Raw genomic sequence first — 19,753 nt, 5'->3', positions numbered from 1 at the left:
CATAATCCTGATTTTAGTTTAGATGAACGAGGTGATTAGTTACAAATCAGTCAGGAGTATTTGAGTACTTACTACTCATTCAGTCATTTTTATTGAGCGATCACTAGGTGCGGAGTATTGTACTAAGCATTTGGGAGAGAACACTGTGACAGAGTTGGTCACGCACCCTGTCCACAATGAGTTTACAGTCAGCTTAAATCCCTCCAGGTTAAAGAGTGGAGATGGGCAGATTGGAAGAGGAAGGGAGAATAGACTAAGAGAGTAAGCTCGTTGTGGACAGAGGATGTGTCACTTCTTTATTCTCTACTTCCCAAACCTCTGGTATAGTGCCTTGTACCATGTGAGAGCTCAATAAATACTAAAACTATTACACTGAATAGTCTGAGGGCTGGAACCTCAAATTCTCTAGACTGTAAGCTTGTTATGGGCCAGGAATGAGTCCGTCAGTTTGGCTACATTATACTCTCCCAAGGGCTTATACAGAGCTCTTCGCACATTAAGCGCTCAATAGATATGATTGATTGATCAGTGACTTCCTCAGGGAAGAGCAACCACTTGGGAAAAGTCCATCATTGTATTTAGAGAGATCTTGCCAGTGTTCCCTACATTTCTTCTGAGTCTGATGTACAAACAACAAAGGTCAATCCGATGACCTGTCAGGAATCTCCTGGGTGTAAATCACTGCACTAAGCACCTGGGAGAGTTCAACAGAAGCAAGACCCATGTTCCCTGACCTCAAGGAACTTAACGGTCTAAGATCTGTTAGTGGTTTAAAGCCACAATTTGATATTAGGAGTGCAAGGCTAATGCTCCTCGAAAGCAGAGCCAGAAGTATCCTGGCTATGGTCTTGCCAGCAACAGAGGGGGATTAGATGCCATACTTATTTACATATTCCACTGTTTCACTTTTTCTTTTGATAGTGGTGGAAGCACTTTTGGGATTCTGTGTCATCTCCTCAAATGTCCAAATGTTGAATGTTTCGCACATTCACTGGACAGGAATAGAACAGAGTTATTCAACTCCTTATTTTTTTTTTCCTCACTTAGGAATTGTTACCTCCCTGTGCACCAAAGACTTCCAAAGCTTTTCAGATGTTCACCCAACAAGGCTTGACGGTCCTCTACGAACATTTCATGGTTCTAACCCTAGAGGCGACTTCATCTGGTGCTAAAATATCTTGGCCCAAGGTAGGTAAAGTTCATCAGGGGTTCGTTTATAACTTTCAACAGGTTTGGGAGGACCAGACCCTACTACTGTCCAATTACAAATGTGATCCAAGAAATCCATTACCCTGAAGAGGGGAGCCCTCCCCAGAAGAAGGGGTCTCCAAGACCCAGGTCTTTGAGGTGCCTTATCTAAAAACCTTGCTCAGTGGAGCTCCATTTTCATTCTTCTCCTGTAACAAGCACCATTCTGCAGGATCGTCTCAAGTGTCCTGATATTTGAGCCACGACAGTGGCTACTGTATTTTTAGTACTTCATTTTCTATGAGGTGTTACACAAGAAGAATAATGCTCACCAGTTCTGGAAAGAGCCCAGGCTTGGGAGTCAGAGGTCATGGGTTTGAATCCTGGCTCTGCCACTTGTCAGCTGTGTGACTTGGGCAAATCACTTAACTTCTCTGTGTCTCAGTTCCCTCATCTGTAAAATGGGGATTAACTGTGAGCCTCATGTGGGACAACCTGATTACCCTGTGTCTACCCCAGCGCTTAAAACAGTGCTCTGCACATAATAAGTACTTAACAAATACCAACATTTTTTTTTTCTATTCTGGAGTAGGGAGGCAATATTTAGAAGAATTGATCAGTGGTATTTATTAGACACACGGTATGCAGAGTGCTGTACTAAACCACTGGGAGAGTACAACACAGTCGGTAGACGAGACTGCTGTCCTCGAGGACCTTACAATCTAGCGGAGGAGTGTACCATCTAGAGCACTTGGTAAACAGTAGAACTTGGGAATGTTGGATACAGTTTTGGAACCCAGGAAATTTTGTCATGTGGGATATCCTTAGTCTTCTTTCTTAGTGGTTGAGGTGGGAACTTATTTCTAGGTTTTCACTTTTCGGTAAACAACCATTTTTGGTGGAAGTGACATCACTGAGAGGATTCAAGATTTTCTTCTCATAGTGGCTGTCTCTACTGTTCCATTTCTTTTGTCTGTTAGTTCTCTCGGGAAACACACATTTCTTTCCTTCCCTCTTCAGGCTGCCTAGTCTTTGAAGATTAAGTTTCTCTTGAAAAGGTTGAAATTCCCCAAAAGTTTGATTGTATCTTGCCAGATCATTTTGGCTTTGATTTCTGCAAGGCTGAAGATCTTTTCTTCCCTTCTGCAGATGGTTTCTGGATTCTACTACAAATAATAGTTGTTTTATTTGTTTAGTGCTTTTTATGCGCCAAGCACTGTACTAAGCTCTGGAGTAGATATTAAGATAATTAGGTCAGATAATCTCTGTCTCACAAGGGCCTCACAGTCTCAAAGGGAGGGAAAACAGGTACTGAATCCCCATTTTACAGGTGAGAAAACTGAGGCCCAGAGAAATTAAGTGACTTACCCAAGGTCACATAGGCAGTTGACAGACTCAGTAGTAGAACCCATGTCCTCTGATACCCAGGCACGTGATCTTTCCACAGGCTATCCTCTTTCTCAAATTACCCCCATTTCCTTTTCAAACTACCACTGCCCCTCTTCATCCTTTTCTGACTTGCCTGCCGTTTATCAAAAGAAATCCTTCATTTCTCTCTAAATCCTCCATAGAGAAGCAGTGTTGCCAAGTGGAAAGAGCATGACTCTGGGAGTCAGAGGACCTGGGTTCTAATCCTGGCTCTGCCACTTGACTGCTGTGTGACTTTGAACAAGTCACTCAACTTGTCCATACCTCAGTTAACTCATCTGTAAAATGGGAATTAAGACTGTAAGCCCCACATGGAACATAGTCTGTGTCCAATCGGATTATATTGTATCTACCCCAGTGCCGGGTGCGTAGAAAGTACTTAAATATTAGCATAAAAAACAAAAAATCAATTTCCTCCACCTGGGCCTCTGACCCCATCCCCTCTCACCTCCTCAAAGTGTTTGCTTTCACTCTCTTAACACTATTTTGTTTTTTAATAGTTCTATTAAAGTTATGTGAGCATAAACGCAGTCACCATATGTATGAAATAGAGATTTCATGTACACGTTTCCTAGAGGGCAGGAATTGTGTCTATTTTACTGTATGTTTCCAAGTGCTTTAGTGAGGCGTTTTCCTCGCAATCATTGCTCAGTAAATAGCACTGATTTGTAATTGATTAATCTAGACGGGCAGACATACCAAATTCCTTAATACTGGGTGAGGGAAACTCATAACAGTAATACCACCTTGAAGATGATTCAGGAGAAATTTAAACCAAACATTTTTCTCATACTTTTAAGAAACATAAAAAAACCCAAATCGCTTTTCAGTGGAGCAAAGGGAAACAAGTAAGCCCGATAATCCCATCACATATGAGCAGCTTGACTTCACAAAAGTCCCGCTGGCTAGAGCACACATGCCTTGATATTGCAATTCAAAAAACCACGCAGTATCCTCCAAAAATACATTTTTAGAGCCAGGCATCTCCAGTGCAGCATTGCTGTGTGACTCCAAAAAGAGAGGTTGGTACAGTTGGCATGGTGGGAGGAGCTGTCTGAAGAGCCTAAGGTACTGCATGAGAGGTGTTTCCTGGTGGAATCTGGAGTCGTACTCATGAGTGCATGTACACATATAAACACACACACAACAACAACAAAAAAATTGGACTGAAGTGCTTGAGATTTGTGCTATTTTTGAAAAAGAAATACTAGGATGAAACTGTAGTCATTTGTGTATTTACTATGGTTGGCCTCTTGTTTGAGACAGGAGATCAGTCAGGAAGTTAACCAAAGGTCCAGATGGTCATGGTTTGGAAAAACACATTCCTTTACTTGGCTTCTGTGTCTCCTAGCTGCCAAGATCCACCCACTCACCCACCCAATAGCTCCCTCAACCCCAACTTGCCACAGTTGTCAGATGGAGGATAGATAAATAGATGGAAAAACCTGAAAGAGAACCCACATTCTTCTTCTCCACAGTGAGCCGGAAGAGCCCGGGCCAAGCCCTTTAGGCCAATTTAGCTCCACATCTGAGCTCTTTCCTCAGGAAATTGGGTTTGAAGAAACCTCTTCACTGCATGTGTTGCCCTTTTGAGGAATAATATCACAAAGCCTACATGATATCCTCAAATGAAGCTTGGAGATCCTAGCCAGAAAGAAAATCGCTAGACTGTAAGCTCCTTGAGGGCATGGATCATGTCTACCAGCACTATAGTATTATGCCCTCCAACCCCTTGGTTCAGTGTTTCGTGTACACAGGATTTTGAGTATATTTTTTCTACACCACCCTGTGTTTTAGGTGAGTTTCCTCACCTGTAATGAGGATTCAATAGCTGTTCTCCCTCTGCCTTAGACTGGGAGTCCCATAAGGGACAAAGACTGTGTCTGAACTGATTGTATTTATTATTAATAATAATAATAATGGTGTTAACCGCTAATGTGTCAAGCACTGTTCTGAGCTCTGGGGTAGATACAAGACAGTCAGGTTGTCCCATGTGGGGCTCACAGTCTTAATCCCCATTTTACAGAAGAGGTAATTGAGTCACAGAGAAGTTAAGTGAGTTGCCCAAAGTCACACAACTGATAAGTGGCAGAGCCAGGATTAGAACCCACAACCTCTGACTCCCAAGCCCGGGCTCTTTCCACTAAGCCACAGTGCCGCCTTTGCACAGTGCTTGATACCATAGTAAATGCTTAAAAGGTACCACAATTCTTCTCTTACGTGCTGATAAGTAGTTGGACAAACAAATGAAAATAGCCACTCCTACTTCTGCATACTCTTCACATTGGCTCTTCTGGAAGTGCTTCCACGTTTTGTTACAGCGTGGGGGTGTTGCCCAGGTATCTTATAATCATACAGATCTGTTTATAGAACTATTACTTTCTAATCCTTAGAGCATCTATTTCCAACCATCAACCAGAGTTTGTAAACGCATTGATTCCATGCCAGGGCCCTGGGGAAAAATGACAGATGTTGGGCCTTCTACATTCTGAACTGACAAATCAAAACCCAGAAAGAACAAGTCACTTACCTGTTAACCTTTAGGCAGTTGAGGAATGCTGGGAATAGAAGATGCAGATAGAAACACCATGGGAACAACCTGATCTCATCAGACTGCTTCTCATCAGGTGCTCCTTGTGAGTCCTTTGATTTTTTCTTTCCATTAGATTGAACGCCTCCCCCCTTCCCCCCAAGGGCCAGGATTGATTCTTTTTCTTCTTTCCTATTTACTCCCAGCATCGAGGACGATGCCCTGCTCACAGTAGACCCTGAGTAAATACCACCGATTTTCAGTCAGAGGAAGAAATAATGTCAGGTGCATTAATATGTTCCCCAGTGGCCGCAGAATGGATCAAAACAACATCAGCATATAAAAACAGTGACAAAAATGCAATAAATTCAGTTGCGTGAACAAATAACTTAAATATGTACCAAAACGATAGGTGGTTGAATTAGATTTTAACATATGTGCATATAGACCTATTTAGTTTTCGAAGTGTCATCCTTTGCATCCTATCCAACAAAAGGGCACCTTGTGTTAATACACTAGAGATCTGTCATTATCTGATGCTAAACTGGAATAGAATTTAATCATTCTATTCCAGTCAGTCAAAACACTTCAAAGGTACAGGAGAGAGGATGGGAGGTGTTTTAGCCAAAGTAAATTTTACTCTATTATCTTGAAATGGGAGTGTTCTCTAAGTAATTCGATAGCAGTATTGTGAAAAGATGCTCAAAGGAGAACATAAATTTTTTTATGGTATTTGTTAAGTGCTTACTATGTGTCAGACACTGTTCTAAGTACAGAGGTACGTATAAGTTAATTAGGTTGGGTACAGTCCCTGTCCTGCATAGGACTCACAGTCTAAATAGGAGGGAGAATAGGCATTTAATCCCCATTTTACAGTTGAGGAAACTGAGGCATAGGGAAGTTAGGTGACTTGCCCAAGGTCACACAGCAAGCAGTTGGCAGAGGCAGGATTAGAACCCAGGCCATCTGACTCCCAGGCCCGTGCTCTTTCCACTAGGCCCTGCTGCTTCTCTTACTATAGGAAAATGACGTATTTCTATTTTCCGATTTTCTCAATTTTAAGAACCTATTACTATATAACACTTCTCTCTGATGAAAGGGACCAAAAGTATCTTCTAACGGAGGAATATTAACTCTTTCTGGCAAATAAAATGCTAATTTTGGATATGGAAGTATTAACTGAACAGCTTCTAGTAACTTCACTTGATATATTCTCCAAAAGGTGAATGTTGGGGAAAAAGAGAAGGTATTTCTGAAAGAAACCAAAGAAGAACACTGGGTGAATTTGAAAACTACCTAGGCGAGGTTAATGAAAACAAATCTTTTTTGTTTTCTTATAGGAGAGCAAAATTTGAAACCCAGAATTCGTGCCAGAAGAATCCTCACAACTGCGAAACAAGGAAACAAGATCAACCGTATCCTGGAACCAAAGAATCAGCCAATCGATCAGTCAAAGGTATTTATGGAGCACTTACTTTGTGCAGTGCACTGTACTAAGTACTTGAGAGCATATAATACAACAGAGTTGGTGGACAGGTTCCCTGCCCACATCGAGCTTAAAGTCTAAAGAACTGGCCCCATTCCCGAACAGCCTACATTCAGTTTGTGAAAGAGGCTTTTTTTTGGGAGGTGAGATTGACCCGTCTAACGTAGGCTATCTGGCCACGTTAGCTCAATCCGTGGCCAGAGCCTTCTCTTTGCTGTCCAGTCTGATGTACTGTTGCTCCCCCAGAGATCTCTGAAAGGACAGACATCATTTCCTGGGGCAAGGGGTGCTTCTTCTCTCCTTGAAATCTTTAAAGAAAAGCAGCGATTCAGGCCAGAGCAAGCCACACTCCTCAGGCCGGAACTCAAAATAGACAATCCTCCCAGATCCTGCCGGTGCTCTCAAAAAGTGGCTAGGGGCCGGTCCGGGTGCCTGCCTCCCTCCTTCTTCCTCTTCAATAGGATATACTGAACACTTACTGTGTGCAGAGCAATCTACTAAGGGACTTGGGAGAGGACAGTACAAGAGAATTGGAAGACACGTTACCTGTCCACAATGAGCTTACATTTCTGGCGTCAGGGGAAGACTTGGGGGGCGTCTCTGGGGTGAGGGCTGAGCACCCTTTTAAGGTATCACCCCTCTCCACACACACCCCACAACTCTCTATAGACACTTCAGTCTCACACCCACTCTTCTCTAGAGTCACCCCAGTCTCATGTGCACACCCCTCAGAAGACACTTCAGTCTCTCACACACCTCAGACTCTCACACAAGCTTCCGTAGACACCCCATCTCTCTCTTGCACATACACCACAATCTCACCTTTATACGCACAAGCCTTCATAGGCATCACAATCTCACCCGTATTTTCAAAAGCAGCAAGGTAAATGGGTGGAGAAAACGGCAGATGCAGTCCCCTCCCCACCAAAGAAACCCAACTAAAAATCGGCTGAAAAAACCCAGAGCAGAAAACAAAGTAGTGTAGGATATACAGATTAGGAGGAGAACCTGCAGGAAATCAAAGGAAGAGAAGCGTCAAACCAAAAATAGGTGGATGGAAGAAAAATATCAGGTGCGATATATATAATGAGGAGGTAAAATATGAAAAGCTTGAAAAAGAAAAGGGAAAAACAAAAAAGGAGGGCAGGTGTGATCATAGGCAGATTAATACAAAAGGCCTCATTTTGTGGCAACAGGACCTTGCTGTTACTCAATTGCAAGTTTTATTGTCATTTAATGACCTGCAAACCGAGAATCCATTTTATGTGTAGAAAATTCAATTGATGTGAAAAGGTGGAAAGGGGGGGATTGGCTTGGAGAGACCCCAAACACATTAGCTAGGCAGAGTTGGCCTCCATGCCTCTGTCCCCACTTGGCCTATGATCTTGGCTCTCTCCTGCCGAGTGAAGATCTTGAAGTGAAACCACGCAGAGTTTTCCTGTGTTTGGATATCCTGCACAGAATCAAACTGTTTCATCCAAACATTTTTTGGTGATTTCAAAACCATAACTTAGCTACACCTTGAAATCAATCTGTTCTGGGCTCCCCCCCCCCCCCGCTCCCCCACCTCCCTGTCCATAGGAATACTCAGGAATGACACCCCGGTATCCCCAGGAATGACACCCCAGTATCCCCACTGGGGGACTGTAGTGGGATGGAGGCGGGTAAGAGAGCTGGAAGTAAGATCGATTGAAATCCCATTCCTTACCTGGGATGTGTCTGGGAAAGGGGGGAGATGGAACGGGATTAGGATGGGGCAGAGAATAGTGGGTGGGGATAAGTGGAAAGGGGGAGAGGGAAGATGTGGGGGAAAATGAAAGAGAGATTGGGAAGGGAAAGAGGGTAAGGGAGGGAGAAAAGAAAGGGAAGATGGGAGCATGGGGAGGACAGAGAAACGGGAAAGAGGAGAGAGGGAACAAGGGGGAAAAAGGGGAGAGGAGGATAAGGAGGAAGATTTACTTCGGCCAATGGAAGCCAACTGCTGTTGACCTACTACCCACCACCAGCCCAGCAGTTTGGCCAAGCCATGGCTGCCCCTGCTGTCCACCCTGCGCTAGAGCCTTAAAGAGGCAGTACTCCATGTTGGGTAGGGGCTGAGTCTGATCTGTTTATATTAGATCGACCCCAATGCATTGCCCTGTACTTAGCACATAGTAAAGCTTAGCAAATTCCGTTACTGTTGTAGTTATTGCTATTATTTTTATTGTTACCCTCTTCAGGTGGTGAGACAGAAGCCCCAGAAACTTGTGAGTTCTGCTTAAATGTGGGGTTGTGTGACCACTTAGGGAGAAGGGATGGTAACAGTCAGCAGGAGACAAAAGAGTTCCGGAAAGTAAAAGCTAAGAGGAGGGGGAAGATCTGGAGAAGAAAGATTTTTCCATCCCCTCTAGCAGCATAGCTCCAGCAAGCACGCTTGACCGTTTGCTGCTTTGCTTGCCGAACCTTAGTAAGTTGTGAGTTGGACTCTGGAGAAGGCTCACCAATTTATGGAACAAAGAAATCAGTTCATAGTTTTAGGTGTTCTCCCTCCCCCCTTAGATTTGGAGACTCATGAGGGACAGGGACTGTGTCTTACTTGATTGATCATCTTGTGTCTATCCCTAGCACTTAGAAAGTGCTTAGCACATAGTAAGTGCTTAATAAATACCATAATTACTAGGTTGAAAAAGGCAGAGGCAGGTTATGGGATTAGTGTGTCTGTGGTGCCTCCCTTCAAAGCTGTCCAAGAACCAGCTTCCTCGACAGCTCTGATTCAGGGTCCCCCAAATTCCTGACCCAGTGAATCATGCTTCCCTCTGGAAATGACAAAACTTCCTCTTCCACCTGCTCCAAGCCGCCCGCCCCATAATTTCTGAACCAGCAGGAAAGGGTTGTAGGATATGGTGCGTTTTTTCCATGGTCAGGAAAGAGAACTATCTTTCTGAGTCAAAGGGTGACACACTGAAAATCAGTCCCTGCCCCAGGAGTAAATAGCAAATTGCCTCCTCTCTCCTCTCCCAGCCTCATCACCAGCTTCAGATCCAACCATCTGTTGTGCAAACCTCCAGAATGGAGAATCCACTGGGGAGAATATTGTTGCCCTGCTCCTCTCTCCCCCGGTGCCACACTTTTCTTCCGCCATGTGCCCTGATCCACTCTCCCCCTGGTCAAATACCGCCCCCCCCCCCCTTGGTGCCATGCTCTTCTCCTCCGTAATGCACCCTGCCTTTCTCTCCCCCTGGTGCCCGGCCCTTTCCTTCCCCCTGGTGGTACACCCCTCTCTCTCCCCTTGGTGCTAGTGTTGATCTAAAAATTTCTTGTTTTGGAGGAGTGGAATTAGGAGCAAAGTGGCACAGCTAATAGTATTTTTCTTCATCCATAAAAGGGGTCCAGAGTTCCTTAATATTGTAGGGCACTGGTAATTTGGAAAATGAGCAAGAAATCGGCTGCTCCTGCCTACATGTCGAGGAGGACTAGTCTGAATGTGGCCTCTGAAGGGTAGAAAGGGGTAGTTTCAAGAAAAGGGGCTTGCCCAGAAAATTTTGTCCTCCTAAAGTCTGTGCTACCAACAATTCCCTAACTGTTACGGCAATAACAGAGTTCATATCTGAAAAGTAGATTGGGCCACCCGGCATTCATTAAAAATGCAGAATTTTCAGAAGGGACATTCATTTGCATTGAATACTTACTCTGTAGTAAATGAAAACGATTTCTAAAGATTATCATTTTAAGCCACTGATTATACTTCTCAGGATCTTGTCAATGGTCGGTGCATAGTTGAGAAGATTGATATTTCAATTTTGTATCTCCAGTGATTTTCAAAAGTGGAATGCTTCTTTCTTTATTTTTGAGCTCAGAGCATTCTCTCTTATCTGTCTTATTAGTTTTTCAACCTTCTTGTGAAGTGGGTTGGGGTAATTATCTTCCCTTTGAAGACCCGGAGACTGAGACACTAGGTCTCGTCAGTAGGGTGAAGGACTTTGCAGAGACTGAGACACTAGGTCTCGTCAGTAGGGTGAAGGACTTTGCCCTCTGTGGGTACACAAGGGCAGAGAGGCCGGGATCTTATCATTTAGGTGTACCTCAAAGAGTCCTTATTGGCTCCGAGGTGGTCCTGAATTTCTGAGGTCCTGTCAGAGAATAGTAAAGAACTGGATCAGGTGGTAAGCTCCCCCCAGCGCAGGGATCATATCATAGTCTCCAAGTACAATACTCTGCATGAAGTAGAGGCTTGGTAGATGATGGCAGTAGGTATAATGAATTAATCTGAGAGCAGTTTCTGCATTAAATAGTAATTTGAAGGATCTAGACTTCCAGCATTTACTGACACAGGTATTGCAATATGATTTTCCAGAACCAACCCCCCTCGGCTTTCTTCCATTTTTATTTTCCTTTAGCGGGTGGAAGAGTAATAATCGAACCGTAGGGTTGTTTAAATATGGAGCTTCTCTGTTTTAGTATTAATTGTGGTGTTTGTGAAGTGCTTACTGTGTGCAAGGCACTATGCTAAGCGCTGGGGTAGATACAAGACAATCACGATGGGCACAAAACCTGCCCCACAAAAGAATCGCTGTCAAAGGGATAAGAAGAATAGATATTTAGCCTCTATTTTACAGGTGAGGAAACTAAGCCACAGAGAAGGTAAATGACTTGCCCAAAGTCATCCAGCAGGCATGTAGCAGCTTTAGGATTAGAATCCATGTCTCCTCTCTACCAGGACTGTGCTCTTTCCACTAGGCCTCACTGTCTGTTTTGTATTTGAATGGGCGCCTATAGAAAAACGGCCTTGGAAAGCCTAGGGAGCTTTCATATCCTCTCTACTGATGCCTCAGAATTGCATCACTCTTTTTAAATTTCTATTTCCTCTAAAACAAAATAGGAGTGGGAAAGAGAAAGTTAAATCTCAGTAGAGCCCCTTCATCTTGATTTTGATGAAGCTTTTTTTTGTCCAACAGAAAGTGAAATCTCTGTCTAGTTGGCCCCAGGAAATGGCGAGGACTTCAGAATGCAAAAACAGTAGTAACTTTTTTTTTCTCAGAATACCCCAAAATCAGATGTGTTTTCAATTTTGCTCTCAAGGCATCGACAGAGGGTTTTTTAAAAATGATATCTGTTAAGCTCTCTCTATGGGCCAGGCCCTGTACTAAGCACTGGAGTGGTTACAAGCAAATCAGGTCGGACATAGTCCGTGTCCCACATGGAGTTCCCGGTCTTAATCCCCATTTTCATTCATTCAGTCAGTCATATTTATTGAGCGCTTAGTGTGTGCAAAGCACTGTACTAAGTGCTTGGGAAAGTATAATGCAGCCATAGAGACAATTATTTTATAGCTCATAGTCTAGAATTTTACAGATGAGGTAACTGAGGCAGAGAGGTTAAGTGACTTGCCTAAGGGCACACAGTCGACAAGTGGCGGAGCCAGGATTAGAACCCAGGTCCTTCTGATCCCCAAACCTGTGCTCTATCCACTAGTCCACGCTGCTGAATAGTGATTTCTGTAAGAGTTGCTGAACAGCTGATATCCATCTTGTTTCTCCCATTCGAGTGTGTGGCTTCTCCTGCCTGGCCCCTGGTTGATCCAGAAAGCTGCCTGATGGACACTTTAAGTCTTCCTGTTCCAGTCCCCTTTCCCCACCCCACCACACTTCATTCTTCAGAGAAGGGATATAGCAAAATTTGAAAATGTGTTTTTCTCATTCTCAGTAGAGGCAGAATGCAAGTAGTTGGTGACACTCTAGATCCAAAAGGGCAGCTTTTGCAAGCACCGCTTTAGCGCAGGAATCCAAACTATTGGGTCAGGGAAGTATAAACTCTGAGTTTCTCAGTTAACAATAGGATGAATCATGTCCATAGAGGTGAGGAGTGAGAAACCTTTTTGTGCTCTAACTTGGGCCTCTCTTCTTCCTTCTCCTCTTGTTCCTCCTCTCCAGATACTGTCCCCCCATCTGTTAAATGAAAAACACTTCTAGTACTATAGCTTGTGTGCCACTTCTCCTCTTCCTCCTCCTCCCATCTCTTCCTTCTCCTCCTCCTCCTCTTTGTCCTCCTCCTCCCCAGCTCCTTTCCCCTCATCTAAGCCACGTGGACCACATGAGAGAGGACTGAAAAACACAAAAACCAAGACCCATAAAGCTCAAAGCAATACCAGCAGAACTTGAATGCCAGAGCAGGGCATGAAACTGCCTATCTGTCCTGCAGAGGAACTGACCAGGGTCATGGGGGTACACTGTGTGGGAAGACAGGAGAAATGTTGACTCCCAAACCCTTGCTTTCATTTCACAGAGCAAACCCTACCATCATTTTTTTTTTTGGCTCCTGCAGGAGGTCCTCTGTCTCAGGCAGATTTAGGACAGAATTGTAGCCGGCAAAACCAGAAGGTCAAATTAGACTTGCCCCCTTCCGAGTATGGAAGGCTTTCCAAAGATCAGCCTAAGAGCCCTGGGTCCTGGGCACCCAGAACCGACCCATGAGCTTTTACTGATTTCTCACGTGCTTTTTATCAACAGCATGACTGATTTTTTTCTCACTTCTAAATGCCATTCACGCTGGCTCTAAGTTCCTCCCTTGCACGTTTGTTGCGCTTTAAGGTTTCTGTAAAGTTCCAAGGGTACTGTGGGCCCATAGTAAGAGTTACTGGGGCCAAACATTTCTCTTTAAAAGCAGTCCTCAAAGGTTATTTCTTGCCTGAGGATTTTCTTTTCAGATGGTTAGATGAGTCCTCACCTACAGTTTAAATATTGCAAAAAGGCTCCCAACCCCAGCATTTTGGACATCATGGGTGCTCAAGAGATATGAAACATGTGGAGATAAACAACACAGTGTCCATTTTCCCAGAATAATGTGTCCACCGGGGAGCTGTGTCAAGCCATCTGTATTCTTACCTTGCTCGTATGTTCTTAGAGGATTTCACTGACAGAACACTGCGTCCCATGGCCTTAGATTTTGGGGGTCTCGGGGTTTTGTACACTTATCTAAAATACTTTTAGTTTATTACTTACTCCTGGCTTCCAGCTTGAGTCCTCTGTCCGAGGGGAGGTAATGAAACAGGAGAAAAGGGCGGGCTTCAAATGAGAAACTTCTGTTTCTGTGACTAAGAACTTAGTCAGCTACCTGGTTTAGGATCTGTTACTTGACAGTAAATAGTTTGGGAGGAAACATCAAACTTTGGCAAGGATAATTAGTGCATTTTTCAGGCATGAAACTCCAAAAGAATGGAGGGTCAGTTTAACCTTGTGGTTGTGGTTGCAAACGAACGAGGAAGTTTCAATTATGGTCAAGGAGACCATTCCTTTGCAGAGCGCTACATTCTCCTTGGGCTCTTTATAAAAAACGAACGCATTTGCGGTTGCAACCAAACCCTGGAAAAACCAACAAGATACGCTGTTGTCATCTTGTTGCGTTATTTGGCTTGGGTTTTCCTCTCAGAAAAAATCAACAAATTCCTCGGCGAGAAAGGGCAAAACTTTCAATTGTTTGGGGATAGTCAAACATAGAGTTTGTGGATTTATAATGGTGGTACTTCTTAAGCACTTATTGTGTGCCAATCAGTGTACAGAACTCTGCGTATCTAAACAGAAGATAATCAAGTTGGACACAGACCTCGTCTGAGGGGGAGGGAGACTGCTATTGAAGCCCCATTTTACAGATGAGGAAACTGAGGCTTTGAGAATTGAAATGACTTGCCCAGGGGCACTCAATAGGCAAGTAGCAAAGCCGAGACTAGAATCCAGAGCCCCTGACTCCCAGGTCCAGGCTCTTTCCACTAGGCCCCGCTGCTTCTCAAGGCCTTCTGCTCCTCCCCCAATTCTTTCTTCCCGCTGCCCATCTTTGAGCCATTTTCCTGCTCCTTCTTCTCCCCGCCGACCCAGGAAAGTGTGGAAAGACTAAAACCAAGATCCCAGTTTGCTCACTTTTTTTACTCGTTTGACCATTTGGGAAAAAAAATATGGAAATTTGAAACTATGAGCTAAAGAAGTGGTTGGGATTGATTTTCTCCTGCCCCCGTTAACACAGATAAGCCTTCCCTGTCCATGGAATTAATTTAATGAGTGGAGTGACTGCTTTATCAGATGGTTTCCATTTCATTTGGATTCCTTGACTTTACTAAAAAAAATTTTAATTAAAATATTCAAAAGTATTAAAAAATATTTTAAATGTCATGCTTGGCATCCATCAATTGCCTTTCCAAGGTGTGGATGTATTTAATGTACCGTCAAGGAGGTTAACAAAAGAAACCTTGATGTTAATGAACCCAACCCCTGGCAAATTTTTTCCTTAACAGTATTAGCTGCTCTAAATCATTGGTTTGTGCAAAAGAAGTTGTTTCATAAGCCCAGGTTTCACAGGCCTCATTTCAGGCACTGAAATTCTGTGGAAACTCATGTCTCTTATTACTAACCACATGTTTGGGTTAATGTACATTTACTCACCTTCCTCCACTCATTTTTTCTTCGCCTCTCAGTCGAAGCAGTGTTTTTCCCAAGACAAGTTCCCCTTGGCTCAAAAAGCTACACTTGAGGGTTTTTAATGGGTCTGGCTTTTACCCAGTCACCCTACAACATGTTCTGAAAACTCTGCTAGACTGAAAACTCCTTGAGGACAGGAGTCACGTCTACATATTCTGTAGTACTCTCTGAGGCACTTAGGACAGTGCTCTGAACAGAGCAGGCACTCAGCAAATACTAGTGATTGATTGACCCTGTTCACCCCAAAGTGGTTGGAATGACCCACTTCTTTCTCAACAATTTTTACCTCCTGGAAAAAGTTTTCTTTGGAAACTGAATCTCTTCCAAGTCGTCTTGAAATAGTCTCCACTGAGAGGTCTGTTTCCTGGAGGCAGCCCAGGCAGGACCTGAAAGTAGAAAACTTCTACAGCGCTTTCGGGAAATTTATGCCAAGTAGATGGCTCACTTTCCCCACCTTGAGCCTTTGGGGTAAGCTTAGCTACCTCCTCCAAAACACAACCTCAACACGGCCTAATGGATAGGACACGGGCCTGGGAGTCAGAGGACCTTGGTTTTAATCCCGGCTCTGCCGCTGGTCTGCTTTGTGACCTTGGGTAAGTCACTTCACTTCTCTGGGCCTCAAGTTACTTCATCTGTCAAACTGTGACTGTGAGTCCCATGTGGGACATGGACTGTGTCCAAAGTGATTAGCTTATATCTACTCCAGTGCTTAGAACAGTGCCTGGCACATAGTAAGCGCTGAACAAATGCAATTTAAAAAACCCCAACCCACTAAAAGCTCACAATTTCTTAGAGAGATAGCAATATGGTGTTCTTGCAGTGCTCATTGGGTGTAATGCACTCTACTAAGTGTGTTCAAAAGAACATTTGAGAAATGATGCATATCCTGCACACAGGAGGCTTACGCTCTTCAGGAAAGACAGACATCCCCCCTCTAGACTGGGAGCTCATTCTGGGCAGGGAACATAGGAGCTCCATTATATAGTACTCTCCAAGCACTCTGCCCTAGGTAAGCAATAAATACAATTGGTTGATTGATTGATAGGCGAATCTACAACTAGAGTAATCAGAATAAAAACTGGAATGTCCAGTTGCATTAACTGATATACCCAAGGGATGGGTGGGCTCTAATAAAAACAACTGTGGTATTTAAGCACTTACTACATGCACGGCACTGTGCTAAGCACTGGGATAGATACAAGGCAATCACCATGACACAGGAAAGTAATGTTGAAAATGAGCACTGAAACTCAGAAATGCAATGTTCGGGCTCCCAAGCATATAGTGCAGTGCTCTGCACAAAGTAAGCACTCAATAAAGAGATTGAGAGATTCAGCCATGAATCAAATTAGACAATGGTAGTGCCCCAATGCCGTAGAGAAGTCCATTTTCCATAGGGAGTTGAGGATACCTCCCTCTTCCATTGCTCTTTCACCACCCAAGCACACCATCCTCCTTTCAAGTGATATCTCCTTATAGACGTAAAATGGCATGTGCTTTGTCCAGGCAAGTAGAAGGGATAAGTAAAGGAGAAAATCCTTGTTGGGCAACGTCAGCTCCTCTGAATTTCCTGGAAGTCTGGCTCCTGTTCTTCTATCCCACTAATCCTGCTTCAGAAAACCATTTTAATAACCCCTGCAAACTTAAATGGCTTTATCATAGTCATGATTCTTTTTAAGCGCTTACTATGTGTCAAGCACTCTACTAAACCCTGGGGGAGCTACAAAATAATCAGGTGAGATACAGTTCCTGTCCCACTAGGGGCTCACAGGCTAAGGGAGAGAGAGAATAGTCATTCAATCCTCATTTTACAGATGGGGAAACTGAGATACAGAGAAGCTAGGTGATTCACCCAAGGTTACAAAACCAGAAAGGGAAGGAGCCAGGATTAGAACCAGTTTTCCCTACCCCCCAGGCCTGGGCTCTAAGGCCAGTCTGCTTCACCTTTGTCTTTTACGGATGAACATTTTCTACCGGGAAAAAAAAAATGTTAGTACATGAGAGGGAAATGAGAATATCTGCCGTTCTTTGATATATTTAGAGAAAAGGTGTGTTGTATTATAATTTCCCCCTCCTTAACTACAGCATGGATTTCAAACCTGGGAGCTGTGTTTTCTATGAGAGAACTCTGGAATCAAACAGAAGAAAAAATAGAAGCTCATTAGAGTTTCTTAGCTAAAGAACCAGCTGTCGTTCACTTAGACTAATTGTTTAAGGGGGTGGATTTTGGGTTTGTTTATTTGCTTTTTGCTGGGGGAGGAATGAGAGAAAAGGAAAACCACATCTTCCACCCCATCCGCTCCTAACCTCAGTTCCTTTTCATTCGTTGTCTCTGTTGAAAGAAGGAAGGCTGAATTGCCCAGCTAAAATGCAAATGCAGTTTCTGAATGTCCCTTCCAGTATGGCTTTGTTTAGGTATGGGTAGCGTGAACTGAGCTCCCAAAAAATCTTTCCACTTATTCTTAAAACTTCCCCCCCGTTACCTTTGCTCCTCTCAAATCCTTTCTACAGCCCAGCTCACTTCCTTTGCTCTTCTATCACCGACTGAGGGAATCAGCATGGCCCAGTAGAAGAAGCACAGCCCTGGGAGTCAGAGGACTTGGGTTCTAATTCCGACTCTGCCACTTACCTGCTGTGTGACCTTGGGTGAGTCACTTTATTTCTCTGTGCCTCAGTTTCCTCATCTGCAAAATGGGGATTTGATACCTGTTCTCCCTTCTGGTTAGACTGTGGGCTCCCTGTGAGACCTGATTATCTTGTCTTCCCCAGCGCTTAGTACAGTGCTTGGCACATAGCACCTAACAAATAATTGTACAAAAAAACCAACAAACTAGCTCACAGTGCCTCGCTCCCGTCTCTCTCGGCATTAACCTCTTGCTCACATCCTCCCTACTCCCTGGAACTTCCTCCCCCTTCAAATCCAGCAGACCTCGGCTCTCCCCATCTTCAAAGTCCTGAAATCGCATCTTCTCCAGGAAGTCTTCCCTAATTCCTTATCTCCCACCTTATTTTCCCCAACTACTGTTGCATCACTTATTTACTTGAGTCCTTCCTAAGGACTTAAGTATTCTCCCCACCCTCTCCCCCAGTGGTACTTTTGTACATATCTGTATTCTCTTTTACTTCCTCCTACCTGTAATTTATTTTGGTGTCTGTCTTCTCCGCTAGACTATAAGCTCTGGGAGGCCAGAGACTGTTTCTGCCACCTCTTTTGTATTCAAGTGCTTAGTACAGTTCTCTGCACAGATTTAGTACTTAAGGAATGCAATTGACTGATTGAGTCTCTGCCACTTCCTGGTTGCCTGACAGTTGACAGGCCCATCGCTCCCTCGTTGGTACTCAGGGATGTGCAAAGAATCGATCCCTGGCCAAGATCAAACAGCAGCTGGAAGGCATATGGGATCCATTACCTAAGGAAGTGAGAGGACCAACCATAAAGTATCGCTATGTTGGGGAAATTTATGGATGAGAAATCCAGAATAGGTTATTAGGAGGAATGTGATATGCCTCTAATTATGAGGATGGAGAAACAGGGTAGGCAGTCTAGTATTGCCATTTGGTTGCTGTGTTACTTTGGGCAAGTCACAACTTGTCTGTGCCCCAGTTTCTCATCTGTAAAATGGGGCTTTCTCTCCCCCATAGACCCTGAGTCCCATGTGGGAGAAGGGTTAAGTCTGATTTGCTTATATTGCACCTGTCACAGTGCTTAGTACAGTGCTTACCCCATGGTTAGTACTTAACCCATGTCATTATTATTATTATTAGTCAATCGCCATTTATTGAGCACTTACTATGTGCAGAGCACAATACTAAGTGCTTGGGGAAGAACATTAGAACACACATATTCTCCGCTACCACTATTGTTATTATTATCAGCAGCATCAAGAATAACCACTGTTCCCTCTATCGTTCATTGATTGTTTGATCATCCCTGTTGATTTTGCTGGAGGCAGAATTCTTCCATCCTTAGATGGTTCATTGCTCTGGCCTAGTGCGGCCTCACTAATACTCTTCTATACTTTGGAAGTTTGGCCAGAACTGAGGTGGAATGACTGCACACGTTTTGGGAGAGGAGGGGCAGTATTCATGCTCCGTGCTTTAACTATGCATCATGGTTAAGGAAGATCTACATCCAAACTTTACTGGGGCTCAGATCGCCTTATTAAAAAGATCCTCTTTGACTGAGCCCATTCATCTCTGTTGCCCAACCATACTGTTAAGTGACTTAACGATATCCATCCATCTCCTCCTCTAATAAATGACAAGGTGAATTGGGGGGCAAAAAAGAGCAAAAAGAGAATATTAGAAATAATTTGGTGGAAAAGAGATGGAAACTGGCCTAGCATTGCCTTACCTTTGGCTGCCTGGAGGTTGTCAGCCCAGGTGAAGGGTGACGTAAAACATTTTCAAGAGGATAGATCGCTGACATCAAGATCGGTAGTACATTGTGTGTAGTCAGTTCTGCCAAAGCATATGTTTTCATTAAGTGTTTTGGATGTAGATTTGTCCTCCGGTTCGAAAACCATGATGCTGATGATAAGACAACATCCATGAGCATGACTGTCTTTGCAAGAGAATCTACTTTACACTTGCAAAATTCAGTAAGGGAACTTTTCTGGCCACCTGGCATAAACCCTGGTTGAGAAGCAGCGTGACTTAGTGGAAAGAGCATGGGGT

General features: G+C 43.8%; 2 long non-coding RNA genes across 3 annotated transcripts in view; one reads left to right on the top strand and one right to left on the bottom strand.

Annotated features, from left to right (window-relative positions):
- Window positions 1-17,626, top strand: part of LOC120638960 — a 58,732-nt gene extending 41,106 nt beyond the window's left edge. Inside the window, exons 3-5 of the long non-coding RNA XR_005661021.1 lie at window positions 1,048-1,188; window positions 6,487-6,602; window positions 17,588-17,626. This is a non-coding gene — a long non-coding RNA (uncharacterized LOC120638960). The remainder of the gene's footprint in view (window positions 1-1,047; window positions 1,189-6,486; window positions 6,603-17,587) is intronic.
- LOC103170215 overlaps window positions 1-19,753 on the bottom strand; it is a 180,155-nt gene that overhangs the window by 65,462 nt on the left and 94,940 nt on the right. The gene's annotated exons all lie outside the window — the stretch shown is intronic.

The sequence above is a fragment of the Ornithorhynchus anatinus genome, chromosome 18 (genome assembly GCF_004115215.2).
Source record: "Ornithorhynchus anatinus isolate Pmale09 chromosome 18, mOrnAna1.pri.v4, whole genome shotgun sequence".
Classification (NCBI taxonomy): Eukaryota; Metazoa; Chordata; class Mammalia; order Monotremata; family Ornithorhynchidae; genus Ornithorhynchus; species Ornithorhynchus anatinus.
Note: the sequence above shows the minus strand (reverse complement) of the source record. Positions and strands in the feature narration are given on the sequence as shown.